This window comes from Balaenoptera ricei, chromosome 10, assembly GCF_028023285.1.
Source record: "Balaenoptera ricei isolate mBalRic1 chromosome 10, mBalRic1.hap2, whole genome shotgun sequence".
NCBI classification, from domain to species: domain Eukaryota; kingdom Metazoa; phylum Chordata; class Mammalia; order Artiodactyla; family Balaenopteridae; genus Balaenoptera; species Balaenoptera ricei.
This window is the reverse complement of record NC_082648.1, coordinates 55323553-55343103: the sequence shown is the minus strand read 5'-3', so window position 1 is coordinate 55343103 and position 19551 is coordinate 55323553. Positions and strand designations below refer to the sequence as shown.

At 40.2% G+C, this 19551-nt stretch overlaps 1 long non-coding RNA gene across 2 annotated transcripts in view; it reads left to right on the top strand.

Moving 5' to 3' along the window:
- The first annotated feature begins 348 nt into the window (after positions 1-348).
- LOC132372597 (uncharacterized) overlaps positions 349-19551 on the top strand; it is an 81161-nt gene continuing 61958 nt past the window's right edge. For both annotated transcript variants that reach the window (XR_009505211.1, XR_009505210.1), the window contains exon 1: positions 349-481. This is a non-coding gene — a long non-coding RNA (uncharacterized LOC132372597). The remainder of the gene's footprint in view (positions 482-19551) is intronic.

Genomic DNA, 19551 nt, shown 5'->3' with positions numbered 1-19551 from the left:
TGTGAGAAGTAAAGAGGTAACATATGGTGAAATGCTTTAAGCTCTGTGGTGAGGATGCCAGAGAATATTATTCTACAGATGTGAAAACTGAGTCCCACAGAAGCAAACAGGCTTGCCTTAAATCATGTGACAAGTGAGCATCAGGAACTACACTCGATGCCCTGGATTACAACTGGTTATTTTGGCCTTATCGCTTCCTAAGGAATCAAGTTCCTACAGGGGTCGAGTTTTCTCTTGGAGGAACTGCCCTTCCCACTTTGATGGAAGTCCGCTTTCGTTCACCTGTTGAGCTAGCTTTTGCCTTGCTCTAAAAATGGAGCTGTCTCTCTTTGCCTGCAGGACAGAAGAGGAAGCTGCTAGAGCTTCTTGCAAGGAAAAGAGCCTGGTTACAGTGTCCAGCTGAAGACTTATTACTGGCTGCCGAGAACCCCATTATATGGCTTGTAGAAATCAAATAAAGTCTTGAGAGGAGGCCAGAAAGGTAAAGAAATGCTGTTAAATCTTGAGACCTTTATGATGCAGAATAAGGGGAAAATATAGGGTGTAAATTGAGTTGTAATTCCAACCAAGTCAATGCAGTCAGTTGTGATGGCCAAACAACAGATACATAAAGGCTTAAGGACCCCAAATGTTACAGACTCTGGCTGCTACCCAAACACCCTTGCAGCTGAAACAAAAGAGTCTTGTATTCTTGCAGAGACAAAGCCTTAAAGACAAAGCAGCAGACCCTCTTGACTAAAAGGGTGTGCAATGGATATATTGCTAGTAATCTTAAACCTGCTAGGCAGAGACTGGGCAGGCTTGGAAGCAAGCAGCTTTTGTAGAATGACGGGTTTTGTGTAATGCCTCACATCTTCGTGGTACCCAACGACCTCGTTATTATGCCTGTGAGTACTGGTTGATGTAGCACAATAGTATATGGACACAGGACTCCCTGGATGGGGAGTTTCTTTTCTAGAAACTGGCATGATTTCTTCAACTCCTTCCTGCTGGTCCCACCTCTTTGGGTCTGGGCTAAAAGGAGGAAAGAAAAGCTCAAAATAATAGCTGGCATTTTTGATTGCTTATTATACCCCAGGCCTGTGGTGAGTATACAGTATCTCATTTGACTAACACAATATATCTGTGAAGTTTATGGTCTACATTTTTTAAGAAGAGAAAACAGGGGCTTAGATAGGTGAGACAGTGCAGGTATTAAGAGCTTGTGGTCCCCTACTTCTGAGCTGCCTGACGTTGGGCAAGTGACTTAATTGCTGTCTCATCTATAAAGTGGTGTGAAAATAGTACTTACTACCGTTATGATGATTAACTAAATTAATAGACACAAAACATTGAGAAGAGTACCCAGCACATAGTAGGTACTCTGTAAATGTTACTTTTTTTTTTTCGGCCTCGCCATGCAGTTTGCAGGGTCTTAGTTCCGAAACCAGGAATCAAACCTGGGCCCCAGCAGTGAAAACGCCTAGTCCTAACCACTGGACCATCAGGGAATAACCTTATTTTTATTACTGCCCAAGGTTTTAAGCACAACTAGGAACAGCTGTGATAGCAGAACGGCGCCTAGAACTCAGGTCTCTCTGAAGCCTGAAGTGGCTTTTCCCTTAACCGTCTCACTCTATTGCCGATATAAGAAGAGAGGATGTGGCCAGGAAAGGCAGAAGCGATGTTCTGGAGCAGTATCTAGCTGTTTAGCAATAGTGAAGCATCAGAAAGACAATGCCTTCCACGCTCCTCCCTCAGCCACTCTCACCACCACCACCTGTATTTATTTTATTTTTATTATTTCCAATTGCTCCCACTGACAGCCAAAAATAAGAGTAGCACAACATTATTTACTTTTGTGCTGTCTCAATTTTGTCTGCTAGCAGTGTGTCCCCCTACTGATTCTTGCCTTTCCTTTGCATCCAATGTTTCTTGCAAACAAGAGAAAGGAGAGATGGTTTTTCTGGCGTCCCTTATGAACTTAGAACAAATAGCTTCGGGGGGGGGGGAATCACCAATTCTATTCAGTGTTTTAAAGGCACAGGCATTTAGATGTTGAAAGGGGACTGTCTAATGTGATTTCCTTCACACAACCCTTTGGACTTGGCTTCAGTTTGGATGAAACACACAGGAAAGCTCTCATCATCGGCTTGGACACATACTGCTTTCCTCACAGCCCTGCATGTTGTCTGCACAGGGAAAGGAGAATGTATTGTGTCCTCTTATGCTTGCAGCTGCCAGCCGTGCTCTGGTGGCAACAAGGTCCTAGGCTCTCTGCAGGTCACAGTTAGATTTCAAGTAGGATTTGAAGAGCCTGAATCTGTAACAGAGTGAATTGTAAAACTCAAGCTACCAGTTTAGAGGAATAAAGCAGTTATTAGGTTTTTAATTTTAATAATGATGTTAAGTTTTTAAAAACTTAGGACCGAAAGAAAGTACTCACATGGCTGTATTCACGGGGTTTGCAAGTTTTAACCCGGGACATCTGAATTGATTTGGTCCTGCTGGCAGGCTTCTCTGATGTCCGGTAGGAGGTGGGAAACAGCGCCATGGAAGTCCCTGCTGTTAAAATGGTACAGGCAGGTAGGGCCCTGCCTAGCAGTGTGGGGACATCTTCTCTGGGGCCTGCAGCATCACAGCGTTCTCCTGCAAGTGGCCACTGCTTTGCCTCAGACTCCATAGGTTAGAGACCCAGAAAAGACCTCCCACTTGTTGGGTGGGAAACCAGGACTTAAAGGTTTGAGTTACTGAAGGGACTGATGCGACAGTGGAGTCCAGGAACTTGGCCTTTGCCAGTGAGCACAGAGGGCACTAGAAGAATCTACAGCACAGTCTCTGGAGGCATTTAAACCCCATTTCCCCCCCCCCCCCCCCCCGCATATAGCAAATGTTCTCTGGCACATACCCAGGGGCTGTGTTATATTTTCACTTCAGAAGAAACTAGCCTATCTCCAGTGGCCACAGGGAGACCACGTCAGAGTATTTCAGCAGCTCTCTCTCGGGGGCAGGCTTCCCTCTGTCCTTGAATGGGTCCGTTCATCAGCAAATGAACAGCATGTGCTATTCAACATCTGGAAACACTGAGTCCACACTCCTGCCCAATGGGGAAATCCTTCTACACGCCTGACACTGAATATGCCCTGGGACAGGGCAGGCACTACTTTCAGAGTTTGATGGAATAAATCATCTTTATACTGGGTCAAAGGCTTCTTAAACAGAAAATGATAGAAATGTAAGATTGACCAGCTAATATTCTGGACGAATATCTGATTTGTCATTATGTTGGAGCTGGCTTCCCTTTCTGATGGTTTTGTTAGCTCCTGCATATGGAGCTGGTGTCTGTGTGGAATGATTATGAGAATTTTCCTATTTGTAATAAGCTTGATCAAAGAGTTTTGTTTGAGGGAAGTTGAAACTAATACCTAAATTAAACAAGAGTGTCATCTATGCATTTTTCTTATGCTTAGTGTTTTCACTGCCAGTCTTGCTGGGGAGAGGGGAAAGCTATGATTGGTGGGTACTAGGAAAGCAGCTCCTTCCCCTCTTTTTTCTTCTAGAAGTATGAAAAGTCACTTTACATGGTGAAAAGTGGGTAAGTTCACAGAAGCCTGTTCCCTGCTGGATGATCAAGACTTGTCTCAGACAAAATTGCTTTCTAGAAAACGTTTTGCTTCATATTAAAGACCTACATATGGACACACACTTGGGCTCATTGGCTTCCTACCTCCCTAGATCTTTTAAGCACTCATCTCTGAGGTAGATGTTGGTGATTCCCATACTGAAAGAAAATGTTTTAAAATTGTTTTTCTTATCAATGGGTGATACATCATTCGCCCATTTAGCCATGAACACAATGCTGCTAGTCAAAGTTCTTCTTTGTTCCAAGTTTTCTATGTTAACGTGGTCTGCGTAGTAAAATCCTTGCCAGTGAAGGGAGAGCCAGATTTGTGGCATGGCCCATAACACACATACGTTACTGAGACCACACACAGATCAAAAAGATAAAGGCACGCATTACTTTTGAGCAGTGACCCGTGTGCCAGAAATGAGGTTTCACCTACAAGAGACCAGAAGAATGTAAGAGTTTGGGTTCAGGGTATCAAGAGTTTCCTTTTCTGTTCTAGTCTTTTTTTTAAAAGGACAGTAGGACAACATTTTTTAACCCTTTCGATTGTCCTAGTCTCGCTATTTACAGCTGAAAAAGGAATAAAGAACATCTCCCTCCCACCAGTAACCTTTGCGAGGAGAGGAGTAGCCTGATGCAGGGCTAAGATCTGTGGCTCTGGAGCCAGACTACTTGGCCTCATTTCTGAGTAATCCACTGTTTAACTATGGGCCTCAGTTTCCTGTAAAACAGGAATAATCACTGTACCTACCTCATGAGATTGTTGTGAGAATTAACCAAGATAATACAAGTAGAATGCTCAGCATGGTACCTAAACCTGAGGAAGGTTTCAACTGTTTGCTATGAGTACAGTAAAAATCTTGCCTTGATGCCATCAATATGCTCCAAAAATTAAATTGCATAAAATATGGGGTCAATTTACTCCAACATTAATAAATAATATACTTTCAGTTGATCTGTGCTGTTTCAAAAAGCACCAAGAAGACTAGATGGTACAACTATCACTAGACTGTAAAGGTCACCTCTTGAATGCATCCTCTTCCAGAAAATTAAAGCTTTACTCATCTGCCCACCTCCCAGCCCCTTATAGGGTTGGGGTGTAGCATAGGTATAATGTGTCCGGACTGGTGTTAACAGTAACAGGGGAGGGGAAACATTATGGAAGGCGTTACTTGTTATTACGGTGGATATCTCAGACCTGCTTTTAACCTTTCTAATAGGTGACTTTTGACCTGGATGCACATTAGAATCACCCAAGGAGCTTTAAAGACATTGGGCCCAGCAAAATGTAGTCACCCGGACTTGGGTTCAGATTCTGTCTCCACCATCTTTAGATATATAACATTTGACAGGCTATTAACCTCTTTCTTTTCTCATCTGTGAGATGGGGCTGTCGTAAGGGTTAAAGATAATGTGTTTAAAACTCTGAGCATGAATCTTGGCGTGTGGTAGTTTATCAATAAATACAATTTGTTAATAACCTATTTTCTCTAAAGAGCTCAGCCTGAAGTATCCTCCACCTCCACTAAGCTAAATTATAGAAACTTTGCCGTGAAAATGGTTAAGAACTGGTTAAGAGGGCCTCTTATTTTACAAATGAGAAAACGAAAACACAAAAAATTGCTCCAGGTTACACAGCGAATAATAGGCTAGAACTTGAACCCAGGTCTCCTAACTCTTTGTTCACGGTTTTTCTTCCTGTTCCACAGTTTTCAATCACATGATCTCTGAGGCCCCGAATTGTGGCCCTAGACCCCAGTTTCAGCTTCACGTTTTGACAGTCCCTTCCTGCGTTTGGCTTTATGGTGCATCAACACCAAATTGTTACTTCCTGAAACTTGTGCTTGTTGTTTCTCACCTGTTTTCCTTGGCTTATGCGATCATTCTTGCCTGCAATGCTCTCCTTGTCTTTATTTTCTACCAACTACAATATCTCCTGCTTCTGCTGTTGATTAGCTACTACAGCAATTGCCATACCACCGTAAACATTTAGAAATCAGACAAAATGTCAGCTATTGGACAACAAGACTTTATTCTTGTGAATGAGAAAGCAAACAAGGTGAGCCCTATGATTGCCAGAGCTTACTGCTTGGAGGCAGTTTCCAAGCCACTTCTCAGGATGGGGGAATGAAAGCAGAGCCCAGTGATCTCAAAGCTTACTCAAAGTGTTTGGCTGAATATTATCTGCACATGCATGTGAAGAAACTACCAAGACTAGGGAAAGAATGCACTGAGCTGAACCATACCTGGAGCTCACACAGAATTGGGAAGAGTTTCTGTCTCCACTAGCTCATGTGAAGAAACTTCAAAATCCACAGGGCCTTGGGTGGAATTCTCAGAAGTGTGAAGCCTTAGTAGTGGGGTTACATTAGTCCTAGAATAAAAGCTACTGTGGGCCCACCATAAAAAGCTTGAAAGCTAGTCTCTCATGGATCAAACTGAGCTGCTATAAAATCCAATATTCTTTAAAGGAAGACAATAAAATCCAGCATCCAACAAAATAAAATTCACAATATGTGAAATTCAAAAAGTAATGACTAGACATAAACCAAGAAGAATGAAAATATTGTTTATAACAAGAGAAAAATTAATCAATAGAAACAAGTTGAGGAAGGACAAAGATAAAGGAATTAGTAGATAAGGACCTTGAGAATACTGTACAAAGCTTATTCTTATGCTGAAGGATGTAAAAAAGAAAACATAAACATGATAAAAGGAGAATGAAAGATATCAAAATGACCCAAATGTAACCTGTAGAGATGAAAATATTTGAAATTAAAAAGACTGGTTAGGATTAGCAGCATATTATATGATACAGAAGAAAAGATCACCAAACCTGAAGACATAGTAACAGAAACTATCCAAAATGAAGCACAGTTTAAAAAAAGACCAAAAACAGAACCAAAAACAAGTACACACACAACAGAGCCTCAGTGAACTCTGGGACCATATCAAGCCATGCAATATATGTGTGATTGGAGTCCTAGAAATGTGGTGTTGGGGAAACAGAAAGACTATTTGAAGAAGTAATGGCTAAAAATTATCCAAATTTTATGAAAAATATAAACCCACAGATCCAAGAACCTCAACAAACTCCAAACAGAAGGAACATAAAGAAAGTCACACCCAGGCACATCATAATTAAATTTCTGAAACCAATGCCAAAGAGAAAATCTAAATAGCAGCTAGCAGGTAAAAAAGATACCTGCTATAGAGGAACAAAAATAATAATCATTGCAGACTTCTCGTCATAAGCCATGCAGGCCTAAAGGCAATAGACTGTTATCTTTTAAGTGCTGAAAGAAAAAATTCCCAACCTAGAACTCTATACCCAGTGAAGATATCTTTTAAAAATGAAGGCAAAATAAAAACCTTTTCAGGGCAATAAAAGGTAAGAGATTTCACTGTAAGAAATGCTTTTTTTAAAAAATAAATTTATTTATTTTATTTATTCATTTTTGGCTGTGTTGGGTCCTTGTTGTTGCACGTGGGCTTTCTCTAGTTGTGGAGAGCAGGGGCTACTCTTCGTTGCGGTGCACGGGCTTCTCATTGCAGTGGCTTCTCTTGTTGCAGAGCATGGGTTCTAGGCGTGCGGGCTTCAGCAGTTGTGGCACGTGAGCTCAGTAGTTGTGGCTCATGGGCTCTAGAGTGCAGGCTCAGTAGTAGTGGCACATGGACTTAGTTGCTCCACAGCATGTGGGATCTTCCCGTACCAGGGCTCGAACCCATGTCCCCTGCATTGGCAGGCAGATTCTTAACCACTGAGCCACCAGGGAAGCCCAAGAAATGCCAAAATAAGTCCTTTCAGCAGAAGGAAAATAATATCAGATGGGAATTTGGAGCTATAGAAAGAGGTAAAGAGCAATCCAAATGATAAATATGTGGGTAAATATAAAAAAACATGTTTTTTTTCTCATTTTCATCTCTTTCACACCTATCCATCCTTCTAGGGAGAAACCCTATACTTCTTTAGCAACTCTCCTTAGGTCAAACTCAACACCCTATATGAGCCAGATTGATTAGGTAAATGAGGGAAGCCTGTGAATGATGACAGGAAATAGCGGGGACAGTGATAAACTCAAGAACGTATGCCTCATCTAAAAGGAACATCTGTTACTCAGCTTTGGCTGATTTTTGTTGGGAGGAAATTGAGCACAACTCTTCCTTTATTTTAATGTAGTCAACTAATCAAACTCAACCAAAACTGAAAAGCCCTGTCTCTATATATTATACTTATGGGCTATATTTAGCCTCTGGACCACCAGGATACGACTAGTATGTTAGCTATTCTTCACGTGTACTCTCATAGTACTCGGTGGGTATCTCTGTTACACTTACTAAAATGTATTATAATGTTTTGTTGATATATATATGTCTTCCCAACTAGATTAGAACTGTTCGTGGGAAAGAGCCATGTCTTATTTGTTTTATATTCCAAGTGATTAGCACACAGCCTGGTACAGGAAGCACTTCAGAAATGCTTATTAAAGTGGAGATCATTTCGATGTATTTTTTTCACAAATAAGCTCATACTCTCTGCATCTCAGAGAACTGAGGAAAGTTTAGGAGTTAAGCACTTGACTAAAAGTTTGGTGCAGTACTCTGGGAATGCATCAAAATAATTTGGTTTACTTTCTTTCATTCAGTTGATAATTCTATGCTATCCTTATTGTGGAAATGTTCTGTGACAACCACAAATATGAGGATTAAAGCAATCTGGCATTTCGGTAGCTGCAGTCTTACTTCAATGCCTTTATTTTTGGACTAAAAAACAGAAACCACAAAGCTTGTCCCTCACCTTCTCCAGGAAATACCTCTCCTAAAGTAATTTCACAGAGGTGCATTTGTTACTGGCTAGTTTCTACCTAAGCATGAATGGAGGTATGGGTGGGAATCTCTCATTTTATTCCACCCCAGGTTTTCTTTTTAGCCCACCTCCTCTACCCACCCACCCAGCCTCCCTACACATACACATTTCACCTCATCCTGCACACCTTGGTCTCACCATTAAAAAACCAAGTTGACAATGAGCGTCATTTTTTGGAAGTTGTCCCAGTACTCAGAGCAGTAAAAATAAAATATTGATGGTAGTCAATGCCTCGAGTCCTTATTATGTGCCAGGTAGATGATATCATGTCGTTTAATGCTCACAATAATCTCTGTTTCACAGATAAGAAGACTGAAGCCCAAGGTTTCACAGCTCATATGTTCTGATATTGGATTTTGTGTCCTTACTTGCTCCTCAAAGCATCATCACCTTCATGTCTGTTAGAAAGGTAGCATCTTGGGTCTCACTCAAGACCCACTGAATCAGAACCTGCATTTTAGTATGATCCCAGGTGACTCGTATGTACGGTCAAGTTTGAGAAACACTGGTCTACATGGCACCACTTCCTGCTGGGTACACACTTCCTGATAGTGTCCATGATCTCTGTGGCTGAAAGCTCCAACATACTTCTTGGTGTGCCCAACTTTCTCTTCAGGAGTGATTTGAGCAGCAAGATTGTTGCTTGTAGAATCCCATTGTGTTGATATGAATACTCACCCCAAGAACTCTCCTTTCCTCCCATCCATCATCATGTTTCATTTTCCACTTTTGGACTTAGCTCAAAGATGTGAACAAGGAGGGCCAGGAGGTTTGCAGAGAAGTGGGTGGGCCACTGGGCTTGCTTGTGGCACTGATGCCGTAAACAGTATATGGCCCCAACTTCTGAGTGACTCTGGAGGGCCACCTAACTAATAATTTCTCCCAGTGGCTGCTTCTGTCCCTGTGAAGGTCATAGGGAAGTGCTATGTATGGGAGGGCAGGGGAACCCTCACAGGTAACACCCCTCAAACAAGAAATTGGCAGAACTAGAGGTATAGAAGCGGTTATGGGTACAAAGGTACATGGATGCTAGTAACTTTATTAAAGCTTATTTTTACATCAGTACCACTCACAAGCAAACGTCTAACCATTACATACACATGTTATTGGGTCCAAAACAGCATGGAACTGACTTATTGTAAAAGTGGGCTCTCAAAATACTATGTGAATCAAAGTTGTTGGGTGGTCAATGAAAAATGGTTTTTCCAGTTAAGGTGTTTCATACACATTTGCTTTGATATGGCACTGGTGACAAAGGATGCTTTTTATGACATTCTTCTAAGCACCATTATGATGTTAATAAATAAATAATTAATGTTCTTCTTTTCAAGAGCTAGGGTGTCTCCAAGCTTTTTTTTCCCCCCCCCCAAGCTTTTTGTTTGCCAGTTCTGTCTTAGGAAGCCTTTTGTCTTCATCACCAGCCATCTGTAGGGGTCTGAGTTAAGCAGAAGGGGCTGCTGTGGAGTGATGGGAGGAATTCTTTCCTCCTGAGATGTGGTTGAGGCAGAATGCTGGGACAGGGGCCAGGTTTCTTGCCAACAGTGTAGAGCATGAAACCGTAGGATACTCACTGATGTTGTTGTAACTTTGTTTTCCACATTAAGTGAACATAAACACTTCATAGAAATAATGTCATTTTGTACAGACAGCATGGCATAGCCAACCAGAGCCCTGTCTCTGGACACTTATCCACCTGGGTAGCAAAGGGACATTTTCACAGGGTTCTTGCATTAGCAAGACTAGGAAGTTATGGGAGTATCTTTACCATAGAATCGAAGTGCTCCAAGGAGGCTCTGTAAGATCATTTTATGTATTCTCTTCAAGGATAGGCAAACATCCAAATTTTTACAGAGATGAGAGGCAGTGAGGTATAATGAAAAAAAGCTAGGCTGTAGGCTGATCCAAATATTGGAATGAATTGTAGTCATATTATTTACTAACATGACTTTGAGGGAGTTGTTCAAGCTCTCTGATTTTTAATTTTCTCATATTCAAAAATGAGGAAATAGGTGCTTTTGTACTTTCGATTGTAAGACAGTGAAACAATGGATTTAACGGGTGAGGCATGCTGTTTCCATATAAGTTTTGCTTTTTAGACACAATATTTTAATGATTTAGATTCTAGCATCTCACCTATGTTCTTTAATTTTGTTTCTCTTCGCAGCTGAACAAGTAGTAAGCCTGTTTAAGTGAGAATCTGGTGAGGTTAGAGATTTACCATTTTTAACATGCTGAGTAACTTTTCGTCCTCTTCTGGATTGTATTAAGTTTGTGATACTCCTATTACTTACTAGTATCTATCTTTTATTTTTCAATTTTTCACCCTTTTAATAGAAAATAATGATAAATTGGAATAAAATATTCAAATAACTGCACGAATATTGAACTTTGTTTGGATTGCTCTATTCACAGACGTTACTTATTGGGGTAGTTGGTAGTTGGTAGCTGTTGCTACAAAGAACTTCCAAACCTCAGTGGCTTTTTTTATTTTTTTGCTCACATAGAGTCCAATGGAGCTGATCTTCCTTGAGCAGTTCTTCTCCAAGCTGGGACCCAGGGTTCCTGACATCTTCCCTGGGTGGCTCTGTCACCCATTAGGGCCTCCTTGGGAGGCCTGTGCTGAATCTGTTCTATTCAGCTAGCTGGTGCGCAAAGAGAAAGAATGAGGAGAATCTCATGGGTCTTTCTAAGGGCCTGTAAGTAGGTATATAATATCTGCTCATATTCCATTGGCCATAAATTGTCAGAAGATCCCATCTAGATGCAAGAGGAGTGAGAGATGTTGTTTTCCTCTTTGTTTTCCAAGAGAGAAACAAAATGGTTTTGGTGAACCCATCACAGTGTCTCTGCCTGACAGCACTGCTGACCACACTGAATTATAGCTCCAGGCAGCCAGCAGGTGATCTCTCAGAAAGTTTGTTCATCAACTGATGTACAAAACGGTGGTTTGGTTGTATAGTAGGCAGTTTATAGCCGTCCACGCATGGTATATGGCAGCTGAATGTATGAACGTTGTAGAATTATCTGTATGTCTATCTCTCAGAGTTACATCTACTTCTGAGTTGTCGCAAAGAGTCAGGGAGAGAGTTAAGTGACAGTGCCTGACACCGAGTTAGCACTGACCAGTGGTTCTCATGGTGCAGCACCCAGATCAGCATCATTGGCATCACCTTGGAACTTGGCAGAAATAAATGATTGAGTTTCACCCCAGACCTACTGAATCAGAAACTCTGGGGGTGGGGCCGACATTCTGTGTTTTTACAAATCCTTCCAGGTGATTCTAATGCAATGAAGTTTGAGAACTACCACCTGAGACATCGGTAGGAAGGGAAATATTCTTTTCGAAGAAAATAGATTCTTTCACAATCTCCTTTAGGAAACTTTTCTAGTGATGAATGGGTTCCAGCTACTCTGAAATTTCTTATAGGTTGCCAAACTTGATTCTTCTACATTTCATCATATTCATTTTGAATTGTCCTCAGAGAAAGAGTAAAACATCTGATCATCACTCTTCCTGTACTTCTCCATCAATGTCAAGACCGTTTGGCCAGCTGTAAGTCTTTTCTTCTTTAGGTTCACTTAAAACTTTTATGACTCAAAAATGTATTATGACTCAAAGTGTATTAACTGCTATTTTTTTGTGGCTTTTTGGGTGTGAAATATGGAGCATTATAATAATTTCATACCTGAGAAAATTTCCAGTGACTTTTATTTCCCATTCAAAAATGGATGTTCATTTCTTCAAAGCTCTTTATCAAATAAGACTGTATAGCATATGAGAACACATCAGGAAAACAAAGATTTCTTTAGAAAATTCAGAATGTTAATTTATTGCAATGGGCTACTGTTATCTGAAAATTGTCAGCCATACCAGCATAACAATATTTTCTATCAAGAACATATGAGTGATACTTGCTATTATGATCATTATTTATATCAGAACATTTTAAAAAGAAGTAAATCCTGATGAGTTCAATAACTTGAAATGTATTTGACTTGAGTGAAAAATAGTTAGGTCATACAATAAACCACAATTATTTAACCAGATCGAAGGTTAGTAGTTTTTCTTCTGGACTGGTGGTGAGATCTCCCCTTTCTTCATCTGGTGGAGAGAAAAGGAAGAGATAATGACTTCATAGGTGAATTTATAGAAGGCACTTTAAAAAAGAATAGAAAAGAAATACAATCACACACAGAAGATGGCTTGGGACACTGGCTTGGGAATAGGGCAGATCCTTTGGAAATACCTTCCCAAGATTTTCACCTTATCCTTTTGTTTAATTTTGTCTGCATCTGAAAACTTAGAAGATATTCCCAGAAGATATTCTGGGAATGAATTCGATCTGTCCTGGGCCTTCCTTCTGATGTGCCCCTAGGATTCAGATCCTCAGGACTGAGGAGCCACCTCATAATGTGGACACTTAAGGGAACAGAGACCATGTTTTCTCTGGTATGATTAGAACTTGGGAGCACTGATTTGCCTAATTTCAGAAGTGTGGTGACCCGGAGACATGGGGGCCATGTTTTCCTGCTTCCTTACCAATCCACTTACCAGTTTCCTGTCCAATTCTTTTCTTTTGCTTAGTAGCTTTTTGGATATTTTCATTTATTCGTGTTAAAAATACCTTTTCAGATGAATTACTCATTTACACATTCAACTTAGAATTTTCATTTGCCAGTTTTATCACAGCTGGCATAATTAACAATGTCAAGTTTTTAAACTATATTGTGACAACATTTAAACTTGTTATGCTTTTGCTTGTGGATGTAATTAAGACAGTGTGTTTGGTATCAGTTTATTCTCAAAAAGCAAAGTAAAAGCAGATGAGGTGTATTTATAGACTCATCAACCAATGAATGGATGAAAGATAAAAAGAAATTAATGGGGAAATGTCAGCCAGAATGGAGGAGGGACCCACTGCGAAGTTCATTTCCAGACCAACTATTTGGAATTTATTCCAAAGACAGCTGTCTCTTGAATTACAGTAGGGGAAAAAAAATGACATTGTAAGACTATCAGGCCTCAAGTTAAGAAGCAGGCAAAGAGTAACATACTTCAAATAAACTTCTGCAGTCAGGATGGGGGCCCAGGCACAATACATTCAGTCAGAGCCCCACCTGGAGTTATGCCCTCCTACAAAGATTGGGGCTTAGGAAAATCTGGGAAAGAAGGAAAATCTCTAGGAAGCGTAGGAGCTTTGGAACTTGGTCCTGGCCACTTGAAAGCTGTTTTGATTTGGAGCCAAGGACCCCGCTGTGGGGGAGGGGAAGTAGAGGAAAGGGCAGAAGACAAAACTGTAGCATGAAACTCCAACCCAGGGAATTCAGTTTTCAGAACAGGCAAAGAAGAAAAACGAATTGGAAAGCTTAAGGGACCTAGATTCATTTCTCTGTGTTTTCTTGCGAGCCTGCGCAGTACACTTCCTTGACTGTGACATGAAGCCCAAAAGTTGTCAGAGATTCTTGGGCACGTGTCTTACGTTGGGCACGTGTCTAACGTTAGACACAGGTGAGGCAGAGCAAATCTGCATCGTCTTGAGTACATATAAAGGGGCGGCCTGGTGGGAGGAGGTATGGTTGTTTTGGGCGTCCTAGTTTTAACCTTCAGTATTTCAGAAACTAGGAGAAATGACTTGGGTCCGATGGAAGTTCTGTGGTCTGAAAGCTCAGCTGCGGGCGGGGTGGGAGGCGGGAGCGGCAGCGGGAATGGCTTCACCAATTTTCTTCGCAGAAGAGTCTAAAGGAATCTCTATTAATGACTTAGAAGAAATTTCTCTGGATTTTCATGGGTGAACGGCCAAGAACAGTTCTTCCAAAATTCAGATTGAAAATCCCTTTTCTAGACAATTAAAACATGTTAGTGAAAGGTGACTTAATTCAGAAAAAAAGGGGTTCATGGAGGAACGCTTCTTTTGTTTGCTGTGGACGCTCCTCCAGATCCTAATGTACCCGTGTTTCCCATCCGTAGTTTTGTTTCTTCGTATTTCCCTACAGTCTTTTCCTCCTTCTTCCACCTCAGTGAATTTTCTTGACATAATTTATTGATGTGTGTGAACACGGGCTCTTGGTTTCACTCTTTAAAGAGAGAGAAGATTATGACACTGTCTCTACATAGAAAATAAAGAAGGGAGGGAGGGAGGAAGGGAAGAAGGAAGGAAGGAAGGAAGGAAGGAAGGAAGGAAGGAAGGAAGGAAGGGAGGGAGGGAGGGAGGGAGGGAGGGAAGGAAAAGAATCAAGGCGTGACAAGTTGTTTTCATCATCTAATCATCTAATCAAACCATCCTATTTCTGAACAATCTCCTCAGCTGTGGCACATCTGGAAAGACTGAGGAAATGAGTTCACAGAATTTCGAGCTTTGTTTTTGTTGAGTTGATTTTTCTGTCATATAGATAAGGCCTGTGTACATACATATTTTAAATATATATATATACATATATATATATATATGTGAAAGCTGTACATTTAATTCACAAGGCAGTTACCTGACTATCCAGATCACTTTGTAGTTTAAAACAATACTTCTCAAACTACCTGTGACAAAGGTCCAGTGTGAGAATTTCCAATCAGTCATGACTGATATTTTTGTAAAATATAACAAAAATGAATTACAAGAAAAATTAAATTAAAAAAAAACCCTCAAATCATGCACAATGCAAGCCTCTAATGTTAGATTTAGCAGGCAAAAAAATTACCTGTGAAATTACTCTAAAAGTATCTAAATGCTTCCTCTCAGTTTCTGTGCTTCACTTGTTGTATGGTGACAGTCAGCTCAGGGGCAGGCACTGTCCATCGAGTAGCACCAGTTTAGATGGTCTCTGTGCTGAGGTACGGAAGGAAAAGGATAATAGTTTAGATTGTTAAACTTCAGAGCCATTAACGTACTCTTGAAATACAGACAGGGAGGTCAATTCGGGTACTTTTCAAATAATTTGGTCTTGTATAATTATGTATTCTTTTCTTTTGAAAGAAAATATTTAATTGCCTGAGCACTGTTGATTTATAAAAATCACTGAAGTGTTTGCTTAAGTAAAATAAACTATATACATGGAGTATCTCTGGTATCATATGGGTCCTGTTTGTACTCAGACACTGGAAGAATGAATCTATTTTAACACTGAAATTGTTTTAAGAATGAAACAGTTTCTAAAATGTAAATAAGGGCATGGTATTCTGAAATGCATATACAGCTGACATGATATACACATTCATGTATGCCATGTTTTTTTTTTTTCAGTTGATCTTTCTTTACCCAAATATAATGAATTAATGTGGACCATTGCCTAATCCAGTGTTGACTGAAGTAGTATTAATTCACATATTGGGTTGAAATGCCAGGAATATTGTGGAGAGCTGGAAAGATTGTAAAGTGAATTGTATGTTTTCCTCTTAAACTATAAGACATTTACCAATTCCCACCGATCCTGAGTTGCCGTAATGAACTTTCCACACATAGGCTAATAGAATTTATGTCTATAAAAGCAGTAAGTTAAAGAAATGGAAGCTTGAGTCACAAAGACATTCTCTTGCTATAAATTTATTATTTGTGAGGAAGAATTTCTTTTTTAACAAAAGATGCAGAGCAGAACTATTGATTATCGTCCCCACATGGACCAAGTGGTGAAAGGACTGTGGCATTGTGGAAATCATATTTATTGTTATCATATGTTTTCCTTAACTGTGGCTATCAGAGAGAACCTTTTTGGGAGGGTGTCATTTACAATACTCTATTGTTTGACATTCAGCTCTACGATTCTGTTTCAATAGTAGTTTATTACCATCACATCTTTTTTTTTTTTTTCCTTTGTAGATTTAATTTTAGATAAATGTTGCACTCTAGTAATGAGATTTTAAGAATTACTCAGTAACTGAGCCATGTGAATTCAATGGTCTCTAAGTCTCGGGTCTTAAGAAATTACTGAGTAAGTAAATTTTGGGTGGTGAGCATGAAGAGAGTTCACATAAATATGTAATTTAAACATGGAACTAAAATCCACAGAGAGACAACAAATTGACACCAACAGGCTTTGTTGTGGCCAGTGAGAGGAGCTGGCTCTCCCAAGGCTGAATTAGAGGTGGGGACAGAATGTCAGAGCTTGCATGGGGGTCTTTGTGGGTCCAGGTGCACTAAGGCTTGGAGTGTGACTGTTGACTCTGTACTTTGGACACCTCAGGCTGCTGAAACCTCTTACAATTTTCCCAGTGTAAGTTGTTTGCCCCCCATAGGGGACCCTTCCAGTGCCCTGGACAGCAGGAACCATCCAGTTTTGTCAAAACACATGCATAAATCTGAGGGGCTCTGTGTTCTGAGAGAGGATGCATCCAGGAGAAGACCATCATTCTCTTTGTCCCTTGGTTAGATCCATGTTTGACCCCAGGGCATGATTTGCCATCATTTGGCCTGTTCTGGGTCTCTGTCTTCCGTCCCTTGTACTTGCTAATATATAGCCCCCAGCTTGTTGCTTTTGTGTGTGTGTGGTGAATATTTTTATTTATTTATTTTTAAATTTTATTGAAGTATAGTTGTTTTACAATGTTGTGTTAATTTCTGCTGTACAGCAAAGTGACTCAGTTATACAGATATGTATGTATATATATTCTTTTTCATATTCTTTTCCATTCTGGTTTATCACAGGCTACTGAATATAGTTCCCCGTGTTGTACAGTAGGACCTTCTTGTTTATCCAACCTATATATACTAGTTTGCATCTGCTAATCCCAAACTCCCAATCTTTCCATCCCCCCACCCCTTGGCAACCACAAGTCTATTCTCTATGTCTGTGAGTCTGTTTCTGTTTCATAGATATGTTCATTTGTGTCGTATTTTAGATTCCACATATAAGTGATATCATATGGTATTTGTCTCTCTCTTTCTGACTTAACTTCGCTTAGTATGATAATCTCTAGGTCCATCCATCTGGTTGCTTTTTGAGTGTCAGTTATGATCCATATTTCCACAGTGATGACATTCGCTGCTTCGGTTTTAGGAACTGTCAGAAATAGCCACTAACTAAGAGAAAGAGAGCAAGGACTAGGCCTGAGTAATTGGTAGGTGACCCTGGTTTTGTCAGTTTCATTTTCCTCTTGCCTCCAGGGAAATACAGTCCTCCAAAGTGACCACTGAGAATGGGTTGAGACTCCAGCATTGTCAAACCCAGAAGGATGACTGTGAGTTCCGTCACCTCATCTGTTCCCTATGGACCCAATATTAGAGTGTTTTAGGAGGCTTGAATCAGATTCTATACTCTGACTCTGGTCTGTTCTCCAAATGGAAGCACAAGGGGAGAATAGACATTATTTGTCTTCCTAACTTTCTTACAAGGTACTAAGTAACATCGTTTGGGGACCATTTTGAAGATGGGGAAATTCATTTTTCAAGGCCAGCAGGGATGGTTGCTATGAGCAGACTGATGTCTGTGCACACACCCTGCTCTCCTCAACCTGTGAAGTTTCCAGATGATGAAAAACTTTTCCATAATCAGAGGATAGTAGTTGAAGGATGAGGGGGTCACTAGATTATGAAGATGGTTATAGTAACAGTGACTGATCATTTCATAAAGTTTTGTTGAACCTTTACTTTGTGAAAGGCCCTCTGCCAGGTGCTGGGGAGTAGTATATTTTCATTGCTTTGTGAACTCTTTAAAGTCGTTTTTGTTATTTTATTTTATTAGCATTTATAAGTCAACATCTAGGGAACTTGATCAAAGCACTCAATAGAACTTCCCCCAGTGGGCAAAATCTTGATCTAATGATTTAGATGCCTCTGTCTCTCTGTCTCTCTCTGTTTTCTCTCTCACACACTCCCACCCATACACACTTCTCCTTCTAAATATTTATCGAGGTTGCAGTGGGAGGAACAGTAATATAGCTATACAATTACTTGAGTGAATTTAAAATGATTATTTGTGAGGCCTCTTTCATTCATGTCCAGAGAAGCAGAAATAATTTGATCTAGACTTTGTTGAAGCAATGTTTCAAGGTGGAAAATACTGGTTCTCATTTCAGAAGAAGTAATAAGTAACACGTTGTGTTTTATTGCTGAGGTGTGTAAGACATAGATTTATAGAAATCCAAAGAAGGAAGTGTCTTTAAGGGAGGCTCTCCATGGAAACCTATCAAGCTCTGAATTTGAAGAGTGCTAAGTGGTTTCTGGTAAAGCCACCTCATTGGAGAGGTTTATCACTTAACAGTGTTTGCACATGGAATGCTGTAATTCTGTGGTAACTGCAGCCAACACCTCCTAGGTTTTCTGGACAACTACACGAATGTTTTCTCTTAGTGTGATATTTAACATCTTCTATCGTAATTCTGAAGGTTTTTCTCATGCCTCTGCATCTGAAACAATTCAATGCTGTATTTATTTGAAGTCTCTTCTGGTCAGCGGGCTGGCTGTTAGTGATGTATCACATACAGTGGTTTCTGTGATGTGGTTTGCTGACCACGGAAAGATGAATGAAGGTCACAGTCACATCAAGTTGAGGACTATGGTCAGACTTAAACCATTTTCCTTGAGTTGTATGGCTGTTTATTAATCAATGTCCTCATTTTTAAGAATGAAATCTTCTCAAGGTTGCCGTACACTTTGTGGATGTATCAGATGAAGTATAATGTTATACTCGCTCATAACTTCATAAATAAGAATATATTGCTTTGAGGCTGGAATAAAATGACAAGCTCTATTTGACATCTCTATATTAAAAGGGTCATGAAGAGATTAATGGTTGTTGGCAGCTCGTCAAATTTCTTTGATGTCCACTATTTTTTTTTTCCACTAGAATTCTGCATCTGTCACTCCCTGAACGAGTTGCCCACACATTTATGTACACAAATTATGGTGCCTTTATTACATCACTTCCAACCTATCTGGATAAAAGCATGGTGGGATTTTTTTCCCCGTGTGCAATTTCCATTTTGGTGGCATTTCTGCTTCTTAATAAATTCCAGACAAAGCAAATACCCAAGCCTATTTTTTTAATGTAGTTCAGCTTTCTGTTTTCAGTCACACTTTGTTTGGGAGATATCCTGCTAGGAAGTTACTTAGATTCATGAATATTTGGAGAGATATTTGCAGACATGGGG